This window comes from Dipodomys spectabilis, unplaced genomic scaffold (genome assembly GCF_019054845.1).
Source record: "Dipodomys spectabilis isolate Male_0828 unplaced genomic scaffold, ASM1905484v1 ptg000017l, whole genome shotgun sequence".
Taxonomy (NCBI): Eukaryota; Metazoa; Chordata; class Mammalia; order Rodentia; family Heteromyidae; genus Dipodomys; species Dipodomys spectabilis.
In genome coordinates this window covers 18,533,047-18,555,695 of record NW_024870694.1, presented here as the reverse complement: position 1 = coordinate 18,555,695, position 22,649 = coordinate 18,533,047, and the positions used below count along the sequence as shown (strand labels likewise).

General features: G+C 42.5%; 1 protein-coding gene across 3 annotated transcripts in view; it reads left to right on the top strand.

Moving 5' to 3' along the window:
- Positions 1-22,649, top strand: part of St6gal1 (ST6 beta-galactoside alpha-2,6-sialyltransferase 1) — a 129,520-nt gene that overhangs the window by 23,108 nt on the left and 83,763 nt on the right. Inside the window, exons 5-7 of one of the 3 annotated variants that reach the window (XM_042668579.1) lie at positions 11,226-11,327; positions 11,472-11,612; positions 12,880-13,138. The gene's annotated coding sequence lies outside the window, so the exon portion shown is untranslated. The remainder of the gene's footprint in view (positions 1-11,225; positions 11,328-11,471; positions 11,613-12,879; positions 13,139-22,649) is intronic. The other 2 variants (XM_042668583.1, XM_042668599.1) reach the window with 2 other exon arrangements.

Genomic DNA, 22,649 nt, shown 5'->3' with positions numbered 1-22,649 from the left:
GGGGTGTCCCAGGCAATAGTCCTTGGCTTTCGCTCCCTTCTTGTCTCCTCAGTTTCTGGTGATCACCTTCCATCCATATGCCAACACTATTTTATTTTATTGTAAAGATGCTGTACAGAGGGGTTGCAGTTACACGAGTAAGGTAATAAGTACATTTCCTGTTGAGCATTGTTACCCCCTCCTTGGTTGTTTTCTCACTACCCCTTCCCTCCCCACCTCCCCAACTCCTCCTTGCCCCCTCAAAGTTGTAAAGTTAATTTCCAATATACTGTCTTGTGGCTCTCATTGTTGCAATGGGTCATCCTGTGTCCTTGTTTCAGCATTTTATTATTCCCCTTCCCCTCCCCAAATTAGACAAATATATATATAAGATACAGGGTACCAAAATCAAATACAGTGACAACAAGGGATGTACCATAGGAGGAAGAACATACAAATGAAACAAAAAAAATCACATAGTACATTAAAAACAACAACAACAAAGATAGACCTCCTCTGTCCATATCTTGGGGTTCATTTCACTTAGCATCATCTTATATGGTCATATGTACATAGCTTTTGATCTTTTCTGCTCATCTGATAAAATTATCCTAGATGTATACTAATTATTGCAAATGAGGAAACCATGGGACCTATATTTCTTTGGGTCTGGCTTACTTCACTTAATATGATTTTTTTCAGGTCTGTCTATTTCCTAACAAATGGTGTCATTCTTTCTGATGGAAGAGTAGAATTCCATTGTGTATGTATGTATGTGTGTGTATGTGTGTGTGTGTGTGTGTGTGTGTGTGTGTGTGTGTGTGTGTGCGTGTGTGTGCGCGCGTATACCACATTTTTTGATTCCCATCTACTGAGGGGCATCTGGATTGGTTCCATATCTTAGCTATGGTGAATAAACATAGTTGTGATAAACATAGTTGTGCTGGTAGCTTTAGTATGGCCTTGTTTGTGTAAATGCCCAGAAATGGGATTGCTGGATCATAGGGGAACTCTTTTGAGGAACCTCCATATTGATTTCTAGAGTAGTTGGACAAGTTTATACTCCCACCAACAGTGTAGTAGGATTCTCTTCTGGCCACATCCTCTCCAGCATCTGCTGTTATTAGATTTCTTGATTATAGCTATTCTAACTCGGGTGAGGTGAAATCTCAATTTTTTTTTTTTTTGCTCGTCATGGGACTTGAACTCTGAGCCTGATCGCTGTCCTTCAGCTCTTCAGCTCAAGGCAAGCGCTCTACCGCTTGAGCCACAGCGCCACTTCCGGTTTTCTGGTGGTTTGTTGAGATAAGAATTTCACATCCTTTCCTGCGTGGGCTGGCTTTGAACTGCAATCCTCAGATCTCAGCCTCCTGAGTAGCTAAGATTACAGGCATGAGCCACCTGTGCCCAGCTCAATGTTGTTTTGATTTGCATTTCTTTTATGGCCAGAGAAGTTGAACATTTGTTCATGTGTCTATTGTACGCCAACACTCTTTGATTTGTATCTCCATCCCAGACCTTTCCCCTCAGCTCTACAGTTAACCATCTACTGAACAAGTGTCCTTGGAAGTCAGCGAGAATCTCAAATATGACAAGTGTGAAACCAAACTACTGCCTTTTGTTCTACAGCAGTCACCCACTTCAGTAGATAACAAGGGTGTTTTCTCAGGTCTTATAGCCTACAACTGCAGAGCCCATCTAAATTCTAGTCTCAGGCTGCATTCATGAGAGCAATAAACGACAGCTATGCTTTCAGATTAAATCTAGAAAGTATTTATTTTGCTCACTATGTTCCTTCTGACCTAAGACAAGTCATTAATTAATTAATTAATTTCTGGTACTGGGGCTTGAATTCAAGGCCTTGTTCTCTACCTCAACTTTTTAGCTCAAGGCTTGTGCTTCACCACTTGAGCCACAGAACCACTTCCAACTTTCTGGTGGTTAATTGGAGATGAGTTTTATGGACTTTCCGGCCTAGGCTGAATGTGAACTGTGATCCTCAGATCTCATCGTCCTGAGTAGCTAGGATTACAGGTGTGAGTCTGGCCAGAGCATCTTTTAAAAAGATGCAATATCAGGGTTGGGAAAGTGGCTCAGTGGTAGAGCGCTTGCCTTGCATGCATGAGGCCCTGGGTTCAATGCCTCAGCACCACATAAACAGAAAAAGCCAGAAGTGCTGCTGTGGCTTAAGTGGTAAAGCACTTGCCTTGAGCTGAAGTGCCCATGCCCAGAGTTTCAGGCCCCACCACCAACAAAAGAAAAAAAAAAAAGATGCAATATCATGTAGCTTTTCTGCTTAAAAGCCAAAGCATGATTTGCATTTTGCTCAAAGCCACAGCTCTCAGAAAGACCAACTGGGTTCTTCAGAACCTCACTTTTAGACCCTCCCAGTCTTTATCTCCCAGAGCCATACTCTCTGCCACTTTACTTTGCTTCATCTCCAGAGTATATGCTGCAGTGATATAACACATTTTTTTTTTTTGCCTCAGAGTTGTTATATTTGCTGTTCCCTTCAGTTGGAATACCATTCCTTCATATATCACTGTGGTTTAGCCATCTCTTCCTTTAGGTTTCTATTCAAATGACAAGAGAGGCCGCCTGACCACCTTATACAGGGATAATCATGTCATGTCTGCCTCCTTCCACCTTCACACCTGGACCCTGATCTTTTAGCCTACATCTTGTTTAATATTATATAACACCATTGACTTTACTTTGTCTCTTGTTACAAGGAGTTGTTTTCAAGAGGACAGGAATTCCTCTTGCACAAGCATTTCCTCAGGACCCAGAGCAATGGCTCAGAAATCATAAGCACAATGGATACTTGTTGGATGAATTTAACTAAGTCTTCATGCTTGTATCCTAGCTACTCAGATGGCTAAGATCTGAGAATCACAGTTTGAATCCAGTCCAGGCAGAAAGTCTATGAGACTCTTATCTCCAATTTATCCACCAAAACACTGGAAGTAGAGTTGTGGCTCAAGTGGAAGAGCACTAGTCTTGAGCAGAAAAGCTCAAGGACAGTACCCAGGTCCTAAATTCAATCCTCAGGACCAGCATAAAACAAACAGAAAAAAAGTTATTATAATTCGCAAGTTATAAATGAGGAAACTGAAGTTCATAGAGGTCATGCAATTTTCTCAAAGTAACTCAGCTTATTCGCATAGAACTGAGACGTTAACCCTCTAACGGGTTAGAGCTGGCTTCCTCCAGCTCTCACATCTAATGCTGTGTCATTTTTTCCCCCAACATCTTGTTGCAAGCCGGCAGAGAGACAAGATCCGTGTGAAAAATGTTCCTAGTGTGAGTGAGTGGAAGTATAGGAAATGCATACTGACATCACATCTGCAATTTCCAAGTCTGAAAAATCTGTGGAAATTAAGTTTTATTCTTAAGTCATTTGGTGATGAACTGAGGTGAGAATCTATTTAAAGCTCTGCTTATAAGTTTTCTTTCTCTCTCTCTCTTAGTAACTCCTACTTTTAAAGACCTTTCCAGGAACATATTAAAAGTTCAGGGCTGATTAGGATTAGCCCAGCTGGCCAAGATGAGGCAGGCAGGTATGACATACTATGCTATAGCAGATGAGGGAGGGAAAGTCTACAAACTCCACAGTGATGCATACCTCTTTCTCTGCTTTATTCACACAGTGCTGGCAAGGTAGGGTCATGCTCCACGTTCCCTAGGCATCAGATTAGAGGAGTCTACTCAATAGCTCAAGAGAGAAGGCCCATAGGTACTGATATATGGGCTTCTCTAAATAAAATATACAAATGAGTTTCAGTCATCTCTGGCAAAATGTGCCTATTCACTAATACCCTGCTCTGGCATACACAGTCTTCAGTTAGATTCTGTAGTGTGTCACTTTTTAATTTAAGAAACAGCAACAAAACAAACAAACAAAAGAAGGTCCTGGTGGCTTACACCTTTCATCCTAGCTACACACAAAGATAAAATCTGAGGATTGAGGTTCAAAGCCACCTCAGGCAGAAAAAGACTATTAGACTCCTATCTCCAATTAATCACTAAAAAGCTTGAAGTAGAGCTATGGCTCAAGTGGTAGAGCAGCACTCTTGAGCAAAGAAACTAAGCAGGAGCAGGAGGCCTTAAGTTCTAGCCCCAGTACCAGCATATACACCCCCCCCTTCCTCCTCCAAACTGAAGGACAACGAGTATTTGAAAGGAACTTGAATAAGAAAGACAGAAACCAATAAAGACTACCAACATAAAAAACAAAACAACAAAAACAGAACAAAACAAAACAACTCACAAGACCTAGAGACAATATAGGGAATAGAAGAAAACTTCACAAAGACTCTAACTACTCGTCTCGGAAAAAAGAAGGATTGCATTATTAGTAAGAGAAATATGTGACAGAAAGGAGTGTTTGGAGAATAAGAAAAAGCCCTTAGAAATGAAAGCACAATAACAGAAATAAATAAATCACAAGATTTGGAATATAAAGTTGAAGAAAACTCACAGAAAGTCAAACAAGAGAGAAAAAGAAATGAAAGCAAGGGAAGGTTATTGTAAGAAGTCCAAGACATGTGTAGTATGACCTAGGAAAAGAATAGAAGTCTGGTGCAAGTGGCTCACTCATTACTCAGGAGGCTGAGATCTGAAGATCAAGGTTTGAAGCAAGCCCAGGCAAGACTCTCCTCTGTAATCATGAAGAAGCCAGAAGTGGAGCTAAAGTGGGAGAACACCAGCCTTGAGTGAAAAAGCTAAGGAACAGCCCCCAGGCCCTGAGTTCAGACTCTACTACTTGGAAAAGAAGAAGAAAAAGAAGAAGGAGAAGAAGGAGGGGGAAGAGGAGAAGGAAGAAGGGAAGGAAGAGGACAAGGAGGAGAGAACAGAAAAGGTTCATATAAATAATACAAGAAAAATATTGAGAACTGAAAGATACTGACTTCTAGACTGAAAAGCCCTGGAGTTCCTGGGCCACACACAGATAAAAGGTAGACATTGGCTCGAAGTTTCTACACAGGATTGGTAGGTCACTGCAAACCAACCAACCAACCAACCAACCAACCAACCAACCAACCAACCAACCAACCAACCAACCAGCTGATCAACCACAAAAGCCACAGTTCTATGCAGAAAACAGACAAAACATATAAAACATCAAACAATTTCTTTGTGAGAACAGAAATCTTCTGGACACTAGCCATTCGATTCCTACTGTCACATGAACAGATATCAGACAATAAAGTTCGGGGAGCATACATTTCCAAGGGAGACAGTCTGTCAAGGCAAATTATTAATCAAATGTGTGGGTGGAATGATGGCATGCTTAGATAGGCAAGGTCTCAATTATTATTTATTTTTATTGTGAGAATACCGTACAGAGGGGTTACAATTACATGGGCAAGATAATGAGTACATTTCTTATCAAGCATTGTAGCCTCCTCTTTGTTTCCTCTTCCCCTCTCTTCCCATACTCTCTCCTACCTCCCCCGTCCCGATCCCCCCCCACCAAAGTTGTAAAGTTCGCTTTCGACATAACAACTTGTACATCTCATTGTTGCAATGGGTCCACCTGTATCCTTAATTAAGCGATTTGTTTTTGCCCTTACCCTCCACAAATTATACCAACATCAAATACAGTGAAAGCAGGGGTTATACCATGGGGGAGGGACATACAAAGCAACATAGAAATCATCTTATAAATATGTTAGAAACAATTGCATGAAAGAAAAAAAAACACTTGAATACTTATCTTGGGGTTCATTCCCCTAATATCAACTTATCTGACCTTTTCTGCTTGACTCAGACATATACTAGTTATTGCAAATAAGGGAAACCATGGGAAGGTCTCAATTATTTTACCTCCCACAAAACTGTTTTTTTTTTGAGGCAGCTACCATGCATCTGTTCCTCCAAGGAACAGATAAATTTACTGATGAGTAAACAGAGGAAAAAAAGTGAGGTCTTCTGAACAGCCCACGAGGCCACCAGTTCAGGTTGCAGCATAAGGACAGAAGGTTCTAGAAGGGAGGATTTTAAGAAATTAAAAACAAACAAAAAGCACTAATTACATGATGGTAATTGGCTTACTGTGATAGCTTGGTACTTTGGTTGGAATGTTGGGTCTGAATTAGTAATAATTAGAAAACTAAGGGCACAAACAAGAGGCACCAATAGACTCCAGAAACAAGAGGGGATGAACTTGATAGTTAATCTGAAAACCCACATAGGCTGACTGTGGACATGAATATTTGCCTGTTCATAATAATGTTCAGTTTTGTTGTTGGCTTAATAAAATCTGGTATAAATTTATTAGGAGAATGTGGGAAAGAGATGTATGTGGGATGGGAAGGAGGGCTACATCTTTACTTTCTGTAGTAAATTAGTAAAAGACTATTGTCTAACATTGAAAAAAGAGCCATATGAGCATGGCATTTATAGATACTGAGATACTCTGGAAGTAGATAAGATAGTTAAAAGTCATTGCATTTGGACAACAGAAATGAACAATATGGATAGCTTAGAGGGCCTATCATTTCTTCTTCAAAGATGGGCAGTCTTGCTGGATGTGAACAATTGTGGGCAAGAAGATTAGATTAAAAGGTGACTGAGTCTAGGTATCAGGGGCTTAGGCCTCTATTCTTAGCTACTCAGGATGCTGAGATCTGAGGAACCAGAGATTCAAAGCCAGCATGAGCAGACAAATCCAAGAGACTCTTATCTGAAGTAGAGGCAAGGCTCCACTGGTAGGGAACCAGTTGTGAGCCCAAAAGCTAAGAGAACGTGAAAGGCTCTGAGTCCAAACCCCAGTATGGATGCACACACAAAGAAAGGGTGGCTGAGGAGTTTCAGATACCCAGATTGGTTCTGTAAGCATTATGCCTACCTTTGGTCCTCAGCTCCACTCAGACCTGAGCTTCTCCCTACCCTGGAGTTCCTGCTATACTGCTCGCCCTTCCCTCTCTCCGCCCAGATCCACCTGAACTCCCACCTACCTCACTTCCTAACCCCAGGACCTGCTGCTACCTAGATAGTGGAAATCACCATGCCTTCTCTTCGGGGCAAATATGGTTCCTCTAATAAACCTTGTAATAATCTTTCTCCTGTGCCTGCCTGCCTCTGGGATGGATGTGATGGATCCTTTCTGTTCTAAAACAGGCCCAATCTCACCTGTGTGGCTGCTGTAGAGAGTTCCTTGGCCACAGTTAAACACTCCTTTGGTTTCTATCAGGCAGTGGCAGATGAACTTTCCTTTCTTGCCTCTGTGAAATAATTTATTCTGTGAATGAATTCATAATACCATTGCTCCCTTTGTCAGAAACCATTCTTGTATTCATCCCTCAAACCAAATTCAATTTCAGCTCTTGACTGAGGTATCCTGCCCTAGCTTTATTTGAACATTGGAGGGAACAAAGGCCTCTAAGGAGCAGGATTGTCCGTGGAATTCTGGCTGACTTGTTTTCCAGCTGAGTGCTTGGAATAATAGCTAAAACTCTACTCTTCTCATCTGAAAATAAAAAAGAAAAACACTTCTGGTCTTAGAGGATTATGTGAGGAATAAATAAAGAATTTACTACCTACAGTGCCTGGCACTTAGTAATTGCTAAAAGTCCCTAAGAGAACACACTTGGCCTAAGACAGGAAACCCATAGTGTTGTATCTAAGCCTCATAGATGAAGGTGGGTGGGGGAATGTGAGCCCTGGTTGGGCCAGACACATATTTAGACAGACATGTATGTTTCTCCTGTGCTGCTTTTTGCCTGCCCAGAGCTGACTTCTTATACTGATAATTGGATATGGCACTGGAATGATGTTATAAATACCCAAAGGGCTAGTAGCAGACAGGTTTCCCATCCTTGGAAGGACACAGGAAGGGGATCATCAGGAGACTTGGGCCAGGGATCAGTGGCTCAAACCTGTAATCCTAGCTACTCTGGAGGCTGAGATCTGAGGATCCATGATTCCAAGTCGAGTCAGAAAAGTCCTTAGACTCTTATCTGTAGTGGAGCTATGGGTCAAAAGGTAGAGCACTAGCCTTGAGGGAAAAAGCTACGAGACAGCGCTCAGGCACTGAGTTCAAGACATGTATGCACACACGCACACACAGTAAACAGACAAACAAACGAGTACATAAGGGACTTGGAGCCCCAAAGTCTTTGCCTGTGTCCAGGGCCCAAGAGATCTGTTTAGACAGAGTACCTGGTGAATTATCCATCTCTTACTTCATGAAAGTGTGGCTTGGAGTGAAAGGCGAGACACAGTCTGGGTAAAAAGAGATGGAGCACAGGGATCTTGGTTCTTGATTAGGTGGAGATGAACCAGCATCCCAGGAGAACCTTAGACCCCCGACCCTGGGTTCTGTTTCTGTTGGGAACTTCCGGCTTTTTTCTTTTTGCTTATGTGGTGCTGAGGAGTCGAATCCAGGGCCTCATGCATGCAAGGCAAGTGCTCTACCATTGAGCCACCTTCCCAGCCCCAGGGAGAATAGTTCTTAATTTAGCCACAGCCCCTGCCGGTCACCAGCTGTCTGTGTGCCTGCAGAACCTCCCCTGACTCTTCTCTAGTCCCCACAGTTACTGTGCTCCTGATGATTTGTTGACATTAATTATAAACAGTGGCAAAGTGATTGAGACCTTGGCAGCTTTCTCTTTTTCCATCTCACCTGATGTCTCTGCTGTTTGCTTTGCTCTGCCCTGAACATTTATGAGGCCTTGGCATTTCTACCTCCTCCAGTGGCAAGGTCAGCTTGGCTTTTCTTTTAGTTCCCTTCCCCCTTAGGCACTCATAGAGTGACTGCTGCTTCTCTTGGCCTCAAAGGCTTCCTTGGATTTCAACCACTCCTTCTCCATCCTTCAGGGGATTTCTTCCTTTTCTTTTCTTTTTCTTCTTCTTCTTCTTTTTTTTTTTTGGGTCTGGTTGTGGGGCCTGAACTCTGGGCCTGGGCGCTGTCCTTCAGCTCTTCAGCTCAAGGCTAGCGCTCTACCACTTGAGCCACAGTGCCACTTCTGGCTTTTTTCTTTTTGCTTATGTGGTGCTGAGGAATCAAACCCAGGGCCTCAGGCATGCAAGGCAAGCAAGCGCTCTACCACTGAGCCACCTTCCCAGCCCTGATTTCTTCCTTTTCTTCCCTGCTGGCTGCCTCCCTCTGCAGACTCAAAGGCTGTTTTGCATCACAGATCTTATCTTAGATTGGGACTAAGCTGAACACAGGAAACCACAAGTTAAGATTCCTGGAACTCAGCACCCCTCTCTACTAGAAATGTCATTACGGTGAGTGAGAACACAGTGTGAGGACAAGGGCCTTACTGGAGGAGCGCTCACTGGGAGGAATTTCTGTGCCACCACGATTCAAAACTTGAAAAATTTGGAAACGCTTTGACCCAGCAATTTGATTCCTAAGATGATGCCTTAAAATTGTCGACCTTTTTGGTAACTAACACGGCAAGAGTTGGTGATGACAAATGTCTAGTCTTTAGGGTTGAGTACAAATTATAGTACATTTATCCATTCATCCATTTATGGATCATAGGGACCCACCAGTACATACATCTTGTAGAGCATTCAAAGATACTGCAGAAGCCTGCTGCTTAATGACATATAGTACACTGTTTTAATACCTGACTGGTATGGTGTGTGTGTGTGTGGGTGTGTGTGTATTTTCCCAGGGATAGTCAGAGCCTGTGCTCTACCACTTGAGTTGAATCTTCAGATCTTTTTGCTTTCGTTATTTTCCAGATAGGATTTTAAGTTTTTTGCGTAGGGCCAGTTTCAGAGTTGGATCCTTCTCTGTATTCTGTCCTTGCAGTTGGGTTCACAGCCATTCACTATTCCAGGTTTAGGAGAATCTTACTAACTTTAGCCTAATTCGGCCTCAGAATTCCACTCTTCTCATCTCTGTCTCTAAAGAAACTGGGATTACAGGTGTGAACTAACACACCTAGCTGCTTTTTCATATCTTTATAAAAATCTAGATAACAACAAAGGAAAACAAAACCCAGGAAGCATCTGTTCTCTGGAACTTCGTTGGGTAAAGCAAGAATGGGTAACTTAACCGCAATAACTCTGTAAATGAATCATTTAATATTGACAAATGCTGTCACACAACAAAACAAATAGTATGGTTCTATATATGTGGAATTAAGAGTAGGAATGACTAATATTGGATTTGAGAAAGTAGGATAGTAATTTTATATATATATATATATATATATATATATTTTTTTTTTTTTTGCTGGTACTGAGATGAACTCAGGGCCTCATACTTTCTTGGCTACCACTTGAGCCACACCTCCAGCCCTGCTTTTTTTACTATATATATATATATATATATATATATACACACACACACACATATATATATATATATATATATATTTTAAACTGGTTATTTTGGAGGTGGAGTCTCTGGCTTTGAACCTCAATCCCACAGCTCTCAGTCTCTTGAGTACCTGGGATTACAGGTGGATAGTGGTTAGTTTTGATGAAGAGGTAGTGACAGGCACTAAATCTGATAGCTTTTTAGGAAGCAGTGATAATATTTTGTTTCTGGAAGTAGTTAACCAAATTACACAAATGTTCCTATTTTAAGACAATTCTTTGAGCTGTGTGTATGCTGTATATATTCTTATTCTAGCCAATAAAAATAAAAATAACAAACAAAAGAGTGACATCTTTCTTTTTACCTAAATTACATTAAAAATGTATAAAGGAACCTTCCTTCTGTTGGCACAAGGAAAAACAATAATTATTTTAAAAACAAGCACTATCCACCCATCAGATATTAATTATACAGACTGAAAGTTTGGGCTCAGTTAAAATGTTTCCAGAATGAGCAAGAAATTGCATTCATGTTAGTAGTGTGAACAACACGCTCTAGCTCAAAGGGAGAAGGTGAAATCAACAAATCACAAGCCTTACCTAAACACAAGACTTGGTCTGGACCTGCAAATTCTTTATTTTTTTCTTGAGACTAATAAGAGTAGCACTAGGATTCAATGGTTGAAGTAGAGTTTGCTTTGCTTAAGCTATAGCTTATTCTGATTGTGTAGCCCCAGGAGGGCTGGTGATGGGTGAACAGATGGCCCCTTTGGGCTCAGGAAAAGGGGCTGTCCTTCAGTCTAGGGCTGTGGTTGTAAAGGGGGAGGAGGGTTGCTCCAGTGGCCCAGGAGACCAGGGATGGGAGGAGCTAGGATGGGAGGAGCTTGGGTGCTCACCCGCCTGCTTTTACTAACAAATGCTTCTGGTGCTCAGCCCACAACTTTACTGTTTTCCCCCTTCAGACAGGGATAGAGCCAGTTGTGCACGGCTCTGCAGCACAGCCTGCCGCCCAGAGAGAAGCCCAGCTGAGATGAAACTGCCCTAAGCCCTCTCCCAGAGCTGAGGTAAGAACCCTTGACTCCATCTTGGGAAGTAAGACAGGACAGAATGCCTCTTTGGGGGAAGGACATGGAAACATCCTACTCTTAGGTTCTGGAAAGAAGGAACAATCATTTCTGTTTCAATCAAGCCATCTGTTTCCACCCCAGCACACCTGGAAGCAAGGTCGTTTGATGACCAAAGGAACTGTTGATTTGCCAGCGCAGGTCTTTTGGAATCTTGACAAGGAGTTGTATTTTCTCCATTGCTGATGAAACTTGAACTCCAAAGAGGATGAATTAGTCCTCCAGGTAGGATGGCATTAATTCAGGTGAATGTTTAAATGCACATGCACTGTTCTGCAGTACGACACACACACACACACACACACACACACACACACACACACACACACACACACACACACACACACTCCTTACTCCAAATGGAAAGAGTGGCCAAATTTATGCAAGGAAATAATCACAGATCATTCTGGTAAACTTGCTAAAAATGACTTAATGAGATTAAAGAAAAAAAGCCAGTAAATGGCCTTGAACTCAGTGCCTGGGTGCTGTCCCTTAGCTTTTTTTCACTCAAGGCTGATGCTTAAGCCACAACTCCATTTCCATCCTTTTGCTGGTTAATTGGAGATAAGAGTCTCATGGTCCAGTCCTTCTTGGAACCATGATCCTCAGGTCTCCTCTATCTCCTGAGTAGCTAGGATTATAGGCATGGGAAACTGGCACCTGGCTTGTTAAAAATGATTTTGATTTTCTAGATAAGTTCTGATTATGAAGGCAATGTGTACTCATAGGGCATGTGGAAAAATACTGACATGTAAGAAAATAGTACATGTCACAAATCCATTGTCCTCCTGTTTCCAATCATTCAGATAGAGTTTTTCATTAAGTTCTCCCCCCATCTCTCTCTCTCTCTCTCTCTCTCTCTCTCTCTCTCTCTCTCTCTCTCTCTCTCTGTCATTTTGTCACTGCTGGGCCTAGAACCCAGGACCTCATTGTTCATAGGTAAGCAATATAGCACTGAGCTACCTGCCCAAGATTTCCCTCCTTGAGGTTATCTTGTTAAGCTGATTCCTACTGCAGGGGGCAGGGAGGTTCTGCAGAAAGAACACTCAGAGAGGAGCCTGGAGAACTTGCCTCTTGTCTTAAAAAACAATTCCAGTGCTGATTTTTAAATATCCAGGAAGTTTGCAAACTGGTTGTTAAAAAATTGTGGAAGAAAACTGTTGGCAGCTTCCAATTGACCATGGTGGGACTAGCTACATCACAGACATGGGCAAATGGAGACTCATTCTCACACTCCCATGGGTTACTGTCTGCATACTGACCATGCGCCTATACTGTGCAGCACTGGGCACATCAACTCTTCTGTATATAGTAGATACTCAGTAAACATTATCACATGAATGGGAGTGGAGATTTGTGTCCTTATTATCTCCTGACACTTAGGGAGTTTCAAAGCTCCCTAATGAAAATGAAATTGCCCTGTAGGCTGTGAGGCTCCCTACCCATAGAGAGTAGGGCTTCATTGACCAGGAAACCTTTGTTTTCCTGATAGGAAGAAGTTGGCTGCATTTTCCCTTTCGGTTCTTACTCCTTTGAGGAGGGAGTGGTCTGTGAATTATTGACATCCATTTAGAAAGGCAGAAGAAAACCCTCCATTATGGACCAACATCTGGGGCACAGCTCCTTCCTGGAAAAGTTAAGAAGTTGGTCAGAGAAGTGTGAAAAAGAAGCTTCAGCACTACTGGATGTGAGAGTCCAGACTGCAATCAGAGCTTTTGACTCATAATCTCTACTGGGGAGGGGGGGTGCTGGTGAGGGGGACTTCCTGCCAAATGTCAAATTTCAACAAAAGCCTCTTTCTTCAAGGCCCCGCGGTGGCAGCAGATTAGAGCTAATTAAATTCACATAATGGAGTTTCAGCCTCTTCCCTCCTCTGTCTACTTTCTGATTCTTCTGCTTGTGTCCTGAAGGAGGTATAGGGAGAGTGTGGAACATCTATTTATCCTTGTGGGATTGTAAATTCAGATACTTAGGAAGGTTGGTAAAAAGAGGTGTTCTGGCTCCACATCCCCTTTGTATGTATGTGTGTGTGTGTGCCAGTCCTGGGACTTGAACTCAGGGCTTGGGTGCTGTCCCTGAGCTGTTTTATTCTTCAAGACTAGCACTCTACCACTTGAGTCAAAGTTCCACTTCTGGCTTTTTTGGTGGTTAATTAGATAAAAGTCTCATAGACTTTCCTGCCCTGGCTGTCCTTGAACTGCAATCCTCAGATGTCAGTCTCCTAAGTAGCTAGGATTACAGGCATGAACCACTAGTGTCTAGCCCACATTCTCATTTTAAGAAGATGGATCTTGTAGCATAGTATGGGCTCCTGAGGGAAGGAACAGGTGTGGGGCAGACCTTGGCCCTGAGGCTACCTAGTCAGAGACTTTGTACACAGCCAGTGAGGGGTCGTGGTAGATAGTCTTGAGATGCCAGCCCCACTTCTAACTTTTGCAGACCTTCCCTTATCTCTGCTACCACAGCCCCAGAATACTTCTTAGAGTTAAGCCTATTCCTTCATTAAAGGCTTAGTTTTCCAACTTAGTGAATTCAGCAAAAAAAAAATCTTATCTAAGGGTCTTAGGGTATGTTTTTGAGGAAGAGGAGAGAAGGGCTTTGGTTGGGTTTGGGATGGTTCCTGGCTTGTGTTTTGTGCTTTGTCTACACAATCCCTTTTAATTCTGTAACCATATCTAATGAAGTATCCTCAATTCTCCAGTGTAGAAAGTGAGTCTCAGAGAGGTAAGAGACCTGCCCAACATTTCACAGCTTAGGAGCAACTGATGTCAGTGAGTCTGTCTGTTCCTGCTTCAGTTTCTCCAAGCTGGTGAGTGCCCTTTATAGGGGGACATGATTCCATCTCTGAAGCTTTGTGAACAGCTCAAAGTGCTTGGAGCTTTGCAAAAATCCCGTGGGTAAATCCTTGTGTAAAATAGTATGGGAGCAGAGAGCTTTTCTGTAGCATAGTCTTCTTTTTAAATTGGATGACCCAAGAGGCAAGGTGGACAGTGGCCAATGACCACAGCTCTCCCAGCTAGTTAGAAGCAGAGCCTCTTCAGCCCATGACTCTTGGGGCTCTCTCTAGGAGGGCACACTGATAGGGATGTTTGGTTTTCCTCATGGCTGGGAAAAAGCTTATTCTTCTGGCAAGAGGGGTTTAATCCACAGATATATACTGAGGGCTGACTATGTGCTCAGCCAATTATCTTCAGCTGTTGGGGCCGGAAATTCTGGCCTGGCCTTGGATACTTAGAGGTGACAAGGGACAGGAGATGGGGCTTTCCTGCATTAAGCCTATAGGACTCAAGTTCTTCCTATGCCTTCTTTAACCATGCACCCTCAGCTTGTCCTTCAAGAAATCTGTAGGGAGGAATTATGTCTCAAGTTGCTGTGCACCCCAGGCTTTCTAAGTCCCCGTGCTCCGGAATCCAGAGCAGCACATGGTCAGGGCTCTGGAAGATCCTGGAGGAGGGGAACAAGGAGGGAAGGAGGTGGAGTGGCCAGGGAGTCATTTGGGAAGGCCCTGCTAGGTGGAGGCCTGTGCTCCTAAGCTAATAGGGTGGCTGGATGCAGTCTCATAGACTAATCAGGGCACATTTTTGCACAGAGTACCTGGTCATCAGCAGATGGGGAAAGCAGTTTGCAGTTCAGCAGCACACACAGGATGGGAAGTAGAGACTTCCTTGGAAGGCTCCTTGGTCAGCCTTTGCTTCCTTCCTCTGAGGAAGTGGAGGCCTGAAAAAGGGAAGGACCTTGTTTACAGCACAAGTGGAACTGGAGTCTGTTCTCCTGGCTGGTCAGGGTCTGTTGTACCCAACCACTGTGTGAAGCGGAAAGGCTGCTGGGGGGCAGTGGGATGGGGGTGAGCCCAGCCCACCTCCTGCCCCAGCCTGTCTGCTATAGTGGGCTGGGCTGTTGGAGGTATTTGTAGTGATAAGAACCCAGGAGATCCAGGAGGTCATCTCAGTGACTAATCTCTTGCAGTTCCTGTCGTTTTTCCTCCTTTCAGATCCTACTTTGGGTCTTGCTTAGGACTGACTGGGAGCGATCATCTGTGGCTTCAGGCTTGGAATTTGTCATAGCCGGAAACATCACAATATCAAGACATATGTCTCAGCTCTGGAGACTTTGGACCCAGGCCTGACCCTAATTTGACCAGCCCTCCCTTCTCCTTCTCCCCAGGCTTTCTTTGGTATAAAATGGGCTGAATGAAATCTAACTTGAGTGAAGATCAATAATAAAGGACATGGCTACTCAGTGGTATCCATTACTATTTTTTCGTATAATTTTACTTAGGAACAATTGACAGACAAGAACCTGCACATACTGAACTAGCACAACTTGATGAGTTTTGACACCTGTCTACACTCCTGGGTCCGTTCCCACCATCACACTAATGAACTTGAATGCTGCTACCCTCCCCCACCTTATTCTGTGCCTGTCTCTCCACCCTGCCCCTTCCGTCCTCTACTAGCCATCTCCCAAACACTCTAAGCTGCTTTCTTTCACTGTAGATTAGTTTGCATTTTCCAGAGCTTTATGTGAGTGGATTTATGTGATTTACAAGGCATGTACCCTTCTTTCACTTACTTAATTATTTTGATGTTCATCCATGTTGTTTTGTGTATAAATTATTCATTCCTTAATTGCTAAGTGGTATCTTACTGTATAGTTGCACACAAGTTTTTTTTTTTTTTACTATTTGTTGCAAATTTGGGACTATTAGAGACACAAACATTTGTGAATTTTTTTGGTTGATGTTTTGCGGGGACATTTGCATTTGTTTTTGTCTTTTTTAAAATATAATTTTATTGTTATTGTTAAAGTGTTGTACAGAGGAGTTGCCATTTTGTAAATTAGGTAGTAAATACATTTTGTTTTTGGACAGTGTCACCCCTTCCTTCATTTTCTCTTCCTCCCTACCTCCCTCCTTCCTTTTCCAGTCCTGGGGTTTGAACTCAGGGCCTGGGCTCTGTCCTTGAGCCTTTTTGCTCAAGGCTAGTTCTCTACCACTTGCCATAACTTTCTGACTTTTCGGTTTTTAATTAGGGTTTTACAGACTTACCTGCCCAGGCTGGCTTTGAACCAGAATTCTCAGATCATAGCCTCCTGAGTAGCTAAGACTACAGGTATGAGTTACCAGTGCCTAGCTGGCATTTTAGCTTTCTGAGAAGCATCCATATGTACTTAGAAAGTTTATGCCATTTTACCTTGCTACCAGCTCCACTCCCTTGCCAATATTTGTTATGCTGAGTCTTTTTCATTTTAGCTATTCTAATAGGTATGTGATGATATCTCATCTCGGTGTTGTTTGCATTTCGCTAAAGAGTAACAATGTTCAGCATGTTTTCATATGTTTTTTTTTAAAAATTATTTTATTGTAAAGATGCTGTACTGAGGGGTTACAGTTATATGCATAAGGAAATGAGTACATTTCTTGTCGAACATTGTTACCCCCTCCTTTGTTTTTCTCTTTTTCTTTGTTTTTGCCATCCAGAGTCTCCTTTAGTCAGTGTGGTTCAAATATTTTGGGCAATTTTAAAAAATTGGGGCTTTCTGGCTTGTAAGAATTCCTTATATGTTCCTTATATGTTTCTCCATATATTCCTTATATGGAGAAAGCCTTTTTGGATCTGTTTTGTGATATTTTCTCAAATTCTTTGCCTTGCATGTAGGAGGAAATAAAAACAAGTAAAGTTATGACTGTAATCTAGTTAAACAATATATTATGCACAGAAAGGGCAGAAGAAAAGTAGTAATATCAAGCTCTGAAGTTTCCTGGAGGAGAAAATCTGGGTGTTGAAGGAAATTGGGAGTTTGCTAAGGGGTAGAAGGGCACTTAGGTAGAAGTTTCTATGTGCAAGGGCACAGAAATGTTAAAGTCATCATTGGTGGTTGGATGGGATTTGGGAGCAGAGAATGTGGACTATAATCTCAGCTCTTACTGTGTACTTTTTTGTTGGGGGTGATAACATTTTACTTTGAAGTGATTACAGATTCACAGAAAGTTGTAAAGATAGTACAGAGAGGTTTAGAATTTCATATTATATATTATAGCACAATATGAAAACCAGTGGCACAATGTGTGTGTGTATGGTTCTGTCTTCTCTGAGTAAATTAGTGTAGCCACTACTGAAATCAAGATACAGAATTATTCTGTCACCGCGAAGATCTCGTGTGTGTGTGTGTGTGTGTGTGTGTGTGTGTGTGTGTGTGTGTGTGAGAGAGAGAGAGAGAGAGAGAGAGACACAGAGAGAGACAGAGAGACAGGGAGAGAGATAGAGAGACAGAGAGAGAGGGAGCATGAACTCTGCCTTATGGTTTTGCTTGGCTTTTTCTGCCCAGGGTGACACTCTGCTACTTCAGCATCACCTCTACTTCCAGCTTTTTGGTGGAGATAAGCGTCTCTTGGACTTGTCTGCCTGGGCTGGCTTCTAATGAAGGTCCTCAGATCTCAGCCTCCTGATTAGCTAGGATTATGGGTGTGAGCCACCAGTGCCTGGCTTTGTTTGGCTTTTTGATCATGTTTGTTCCTCTCTGTTTTTCATCTTGACAATTTAGTTATTATTATTATTATTTTTGGTTGGTCGTGGGTCTTGGACTCTGGGCTTGGGCGCTATCCCTGCGCTCTTCAGCTTAAGGCGAGCACTTTACCGCTTGAGTTACAGTGCCACTTCCGACAATTTAGTTATTATAAGAATGTTGGTTACATAGATTCACATACTATGTCAAGGCTTGATTTTTTTTGCATCATAATAGTGCTATTCAGTATCTAACAAGGTTGTTGTTTGCCAGCTTGCTCTTTTTCATTGTTGAGTATTGTTCCAACCGTATGGATAGATCAAGGTTTAACTAGTTATTGCAGAACGTTTTTTCAGGATTTCCCCCCTCCTTACTCCCCCTACCCCCACCCCATGCCAGTTTTTGACTGTTACAAATAAAGCTGATATGAATAGTACACAGGCTTTTCAGTGGATGTAAAATTTTCATTTCTGGGATACATGCCCAGAAGTATAATTGGTGGGTTTTGTATATTATTTAATTTTTAAAGAAATGGCCAACACATTTTGTAGAGTAGCTATACCATTTTACATTCCCACTGGCAAATGTGATCCATTTCCTTTACTTCCTGCCAGCATTTGGTAGCACTGATTTTTTTTAACTTAAAAAAAAATAATTATGTGATGATAGCTCATTGTGGCTAATTTATGTTTCCTGAATGACTAGTCTATCTTTCTTCTCTTAGCTCTGGGTCTTTGAATCTAGACCCAGCTTGGCCTTTACAGTGTGGGAAGCAATAGAATATAGTAAAGCTATTTGTAATCCTAGCTACACAGGAGGCTGAGACCTGAGAATCCAGGTTTGAAGCCAACCTGGGCATGAAAATCCTTCAGATACTTATCTCCAATTAACCAGCAAAAAGCCAGAAGGAAGGTACAGCTCAAATGTTAGAGTACTAGCCTTGAGCAAAAAAGCCAAGAGAAAGCTCACTGGCCTTGAGTTCGAGCCTGAGTACTGCTACAAGAAATACAAAAGGGGAGGTAGAGCTGACCAGCTCCTTCTACCATTTCCAAAGCTGACTTAGAGATATAACTTCCTTGTTTTTTGATTCAGCTCACTGGTTATGGGAGGTCCTTCTACATTGTCCTGGATGACCTAGAAGAGATGTTTCATAGTACTGTGTATTTTTCCAGGGAGGATTATTGGAAGACTGTTTTTTCCCCACAGATGAGCAAACAAACAAGTGCTGACTTTTTACTGTGCTTTCTACCCTGCCCCTCCCCAGTACCAGTGTGCCAACATTGTACTTTCTGGCAGCTGAGATGAAGAAACCTCTAGAGTTAGTCCAAGGGGGGCTGTTTTGTCAGTGTTTGGAGGCCTGATAGTGTGAAGGGCTGCCTGGGCTTAGGCTGTAACCCAGAATCAGCATCCATCCTGCTTATAGGTAAAGAAGTAGCTTCAATGCCCTTAAGAAACAAACAGACCAACAAAAGCAACCTAGGTTCCAGTTGCTTACTCCTGTAATTCTAGTTACTCAGGAGGCTGAGATCTGATGATCCTGGTTCCACGACCACCAAGGCTGAAAAGTCTGCGAAACTCTTATCACCAATTAACCACCAAAAAGCTAGAAGTGGAGATGTGGTTCAAGTGGTGCCAGCCTTGAGTGAAGAAGCTAAGAGACAGCATTCAGGTTCTGAGATCCATTCCTAATAATAGATTGTTATTAGTATAGTAATATACTAGTGGTACAATCAGATGTGAAAGTATAGATTGTGGCGTTGCTGTGCAGAGACCTCTTCAGTACTGTGCTAGTGAACCACAGTCTGAGAACCAGAAGGATACTTCCTCAGGAAGTAGTCTGACTTGGGATTTGGGTGGTTGACAAAATCTATGCAGGGTGTTCAGTAGGATCAGTTCATGTTATATTGTGCCCTTATTATAGAGTGACCCAATGTCTGGTCGCCCCAAGGCTTTCTCCCACTAACCTAGACTATTGTTGATCCTACAGAAGCTGAGAGGAAGATTTAGATCCTCTAACTTACAGGTGTGGGTCATCTTGCTTTGTAGCTATTTTTTTTTTTTTTGTCAGTTGTGGGCCTTGAACTCTGGACCTGAGCACTGTCCCTCAGCTCTTCAGCTCAAGGCTAGCAATCTACCACTTGAACCACAGTACCACTTCTGGATTTTTCTGTGTATGTGGTGCTGAGGAATTGAACGCAGGGCTTCATGCATGTGAGGCAAGCATTCTACCACTGAGCCACCTTCCCTGCCACTGTAGCTATTTTTGCTTGAACTCCTGACTCAGTTGATTATTCTACTGAACATAGCGAGCCACCATGGTGGTTTGGGTCTTTATACATGTTTTTGTTTTTTGTCTTTTCTTTTTTGGTACAGGTGATTGAACCCAGGATGTTGCATTTTCTAGGTAAGCGCTTTGTCACTGACCTAGCTCAAAACACATTCTTAAAACCAACTTATTGAAGTACAATTTATATTCCATGAAATGAATCTACATTAAGAGAACAATTCAGTAATTCTTTTGGACTAATGTTACTGAGTTGTGCAACTGTTAAACCCAATCCACAGTTTTTATTTTTTAATTTTTTAAAAAAAGTTTTTGTCAGTTGCAGGGCTCGAACTAAGGGCCTGTCCCTGAACCTCTTTGTGCTCAAGGCTAGTGCTCTACCACTTGAGCCATGGAACCACTTCCAATTTTTGAATGGTTAATTGAAGATAAGAGTCTCACGGGGACTTTTCTGCCTGGGCTGGCTTTGAACTATAGTCCTCAGATCTCAGCCTCCTGAGTAGCTAGGGTTATAGGTGTGAGCCTCCAGTGCCCTGTTCCATTGTTTTTTTGTTTTTTTTAAAACAACATTGCCATTGTTGGTTGGGTCATCTTTATATGCAGAAGACAAGAGAAATGTTTTTATTTTTCTGTGATTAGTTCTTTTCCTCCAGAAGAGGAATTTTATTGAGTGTCTGCTGGATGCCACAGCTGGAATAGATGTAGGAAGGAATAACGATATTGACCGAGGGCATGGTTCAAGTGGTAGAGCACTTGTCTAGCAAGTTAAAGGCTCCGAATTCAATCTTCAGTATTGCAGAGAGAGAGACAGAGACAGAGACACAGAGATACACAGAGACATAGAGACAAAGAGACAAAGACAGAAGATGATCAAGACAGAGACAGAGATGTCTGCTGACTGGCTGGTTTCATGCTGAAGACAGTGTTTAGTGTAAACTTTCCATTTGTGTAGAGTTTATGGCAGCTTTGGAGCAGGTGTTTGTTTTTGACCCCGTGATTATTACTTGCATGAAAGGTAAGGGCCTTACTTTGGTGATTGTTGGTATCACAAAGACTTACTGGCTCAGCACACAGAGCAGAGTGTTCCGATTTGTGCAAATAGTTTTAAGCTTTGGCAGGCCTGGATGCAGGATTTGGGCAGACAGGAGACTGGATGTACTGTTCATAGTACCCAGATTTGGCAGGTGGAATTGGGGTGAGGGCCTATGAGGGAGAGAAAGAGCAGGATCCAGCTGAGGGCGGCTGGCTGGGATGAATTCAGAGGATAGTGGTTAAGGAGGTGGCTTATAGTATAGGGATGCATTCACAGCAAGGGTGTTCCTTAGAGGCTGGGAAATGAAGTGAGAAGACAGTCTTGTTTGCTAGATTGAGAGATTTGGCAGGAAGCTACTGTGTTGAGGCTCTGAGAGGCTTGATGATTCAGAGTGAGACACAGAGTATGCGTCAGGAGACTGTTATGAGGGTCCTTCCATTAGATCATGGTTTTTCTCCCTCCCTCCCTCTGTCTTCTCTCTCCCTCCCTCCCTCCCTCCCTCCCTCCCTCCCTCCCTTCCTCCCTCCCTTCCTTCCTTCCTTCCTCCTTCCTTCTTTTTTTGGTGCGGTCCTAGGGCTTGACCTCAGAGTCTAGGTGCTGTCCCTGAGCTTTTTTGCTCAAGGCTTGGGCTCTACCACTTGAGTCACAGCTCCATTTCTGGCTTTTGTGTAGTTAGTTGGAAGTAAGAGTCTCATGGACTGGCTGGACTGGCTTTGAACTGCTGTCCTCAGATTTCAGCCTTCTGAGTATCTGGGATTTTGGACATGAACTATGGGTGCCCAGTTACTTCATGTTTTTGAATCAGGTCAGTGGGACACATAGAGAAATGGAAGTGACCCCAAATTTGTCTTATGAGGAATGGCAAGCTGGGTGCTGCACTTGAGCATCAACTATATTTGCAAAGTTCTGCAAGTAAGCACCTCTTTGAATTTTTATATCATAGGGGAATTCCTTTTATTTTTCATTATTATTATCATTATTATTATTATTATTATTATTTTGTGGTACTGGACTCTAAACTCAGATCCATGTTCTTGACAGGCAGGCTACAGTCCTAGTTGTATCCAGTTATTTTTAGGATAAGGTCTTGCTCTACTCTCCTACCCCCACAACTCCTCCTGAAAGGCAGTTTGAAGATCTCAGATCAACCCCCACCCCCATTTTGCCAGAGAGAATTCTGAGACCCAGAGAATTCTCTAACTCATTCAAGGCCACATGGATATGTACGGTCTTAAGGTCTCCATTCTTTCCTTTGATTTACCCTCTTCCGTTTTCCCCTCCCTTTCTATTTACCCGTAGCCCTTCTGCCAGCTAAAAATAGTTCGGAAGACTGGACTGCAATTCTATTCTCAGAATTCTATTCTCAGAATCCATTTACTGAGTACCAGGTACTATCAGGCATTGTTTCAAAGCATTGTTTACGTGAGTTTAAAATTCTTCA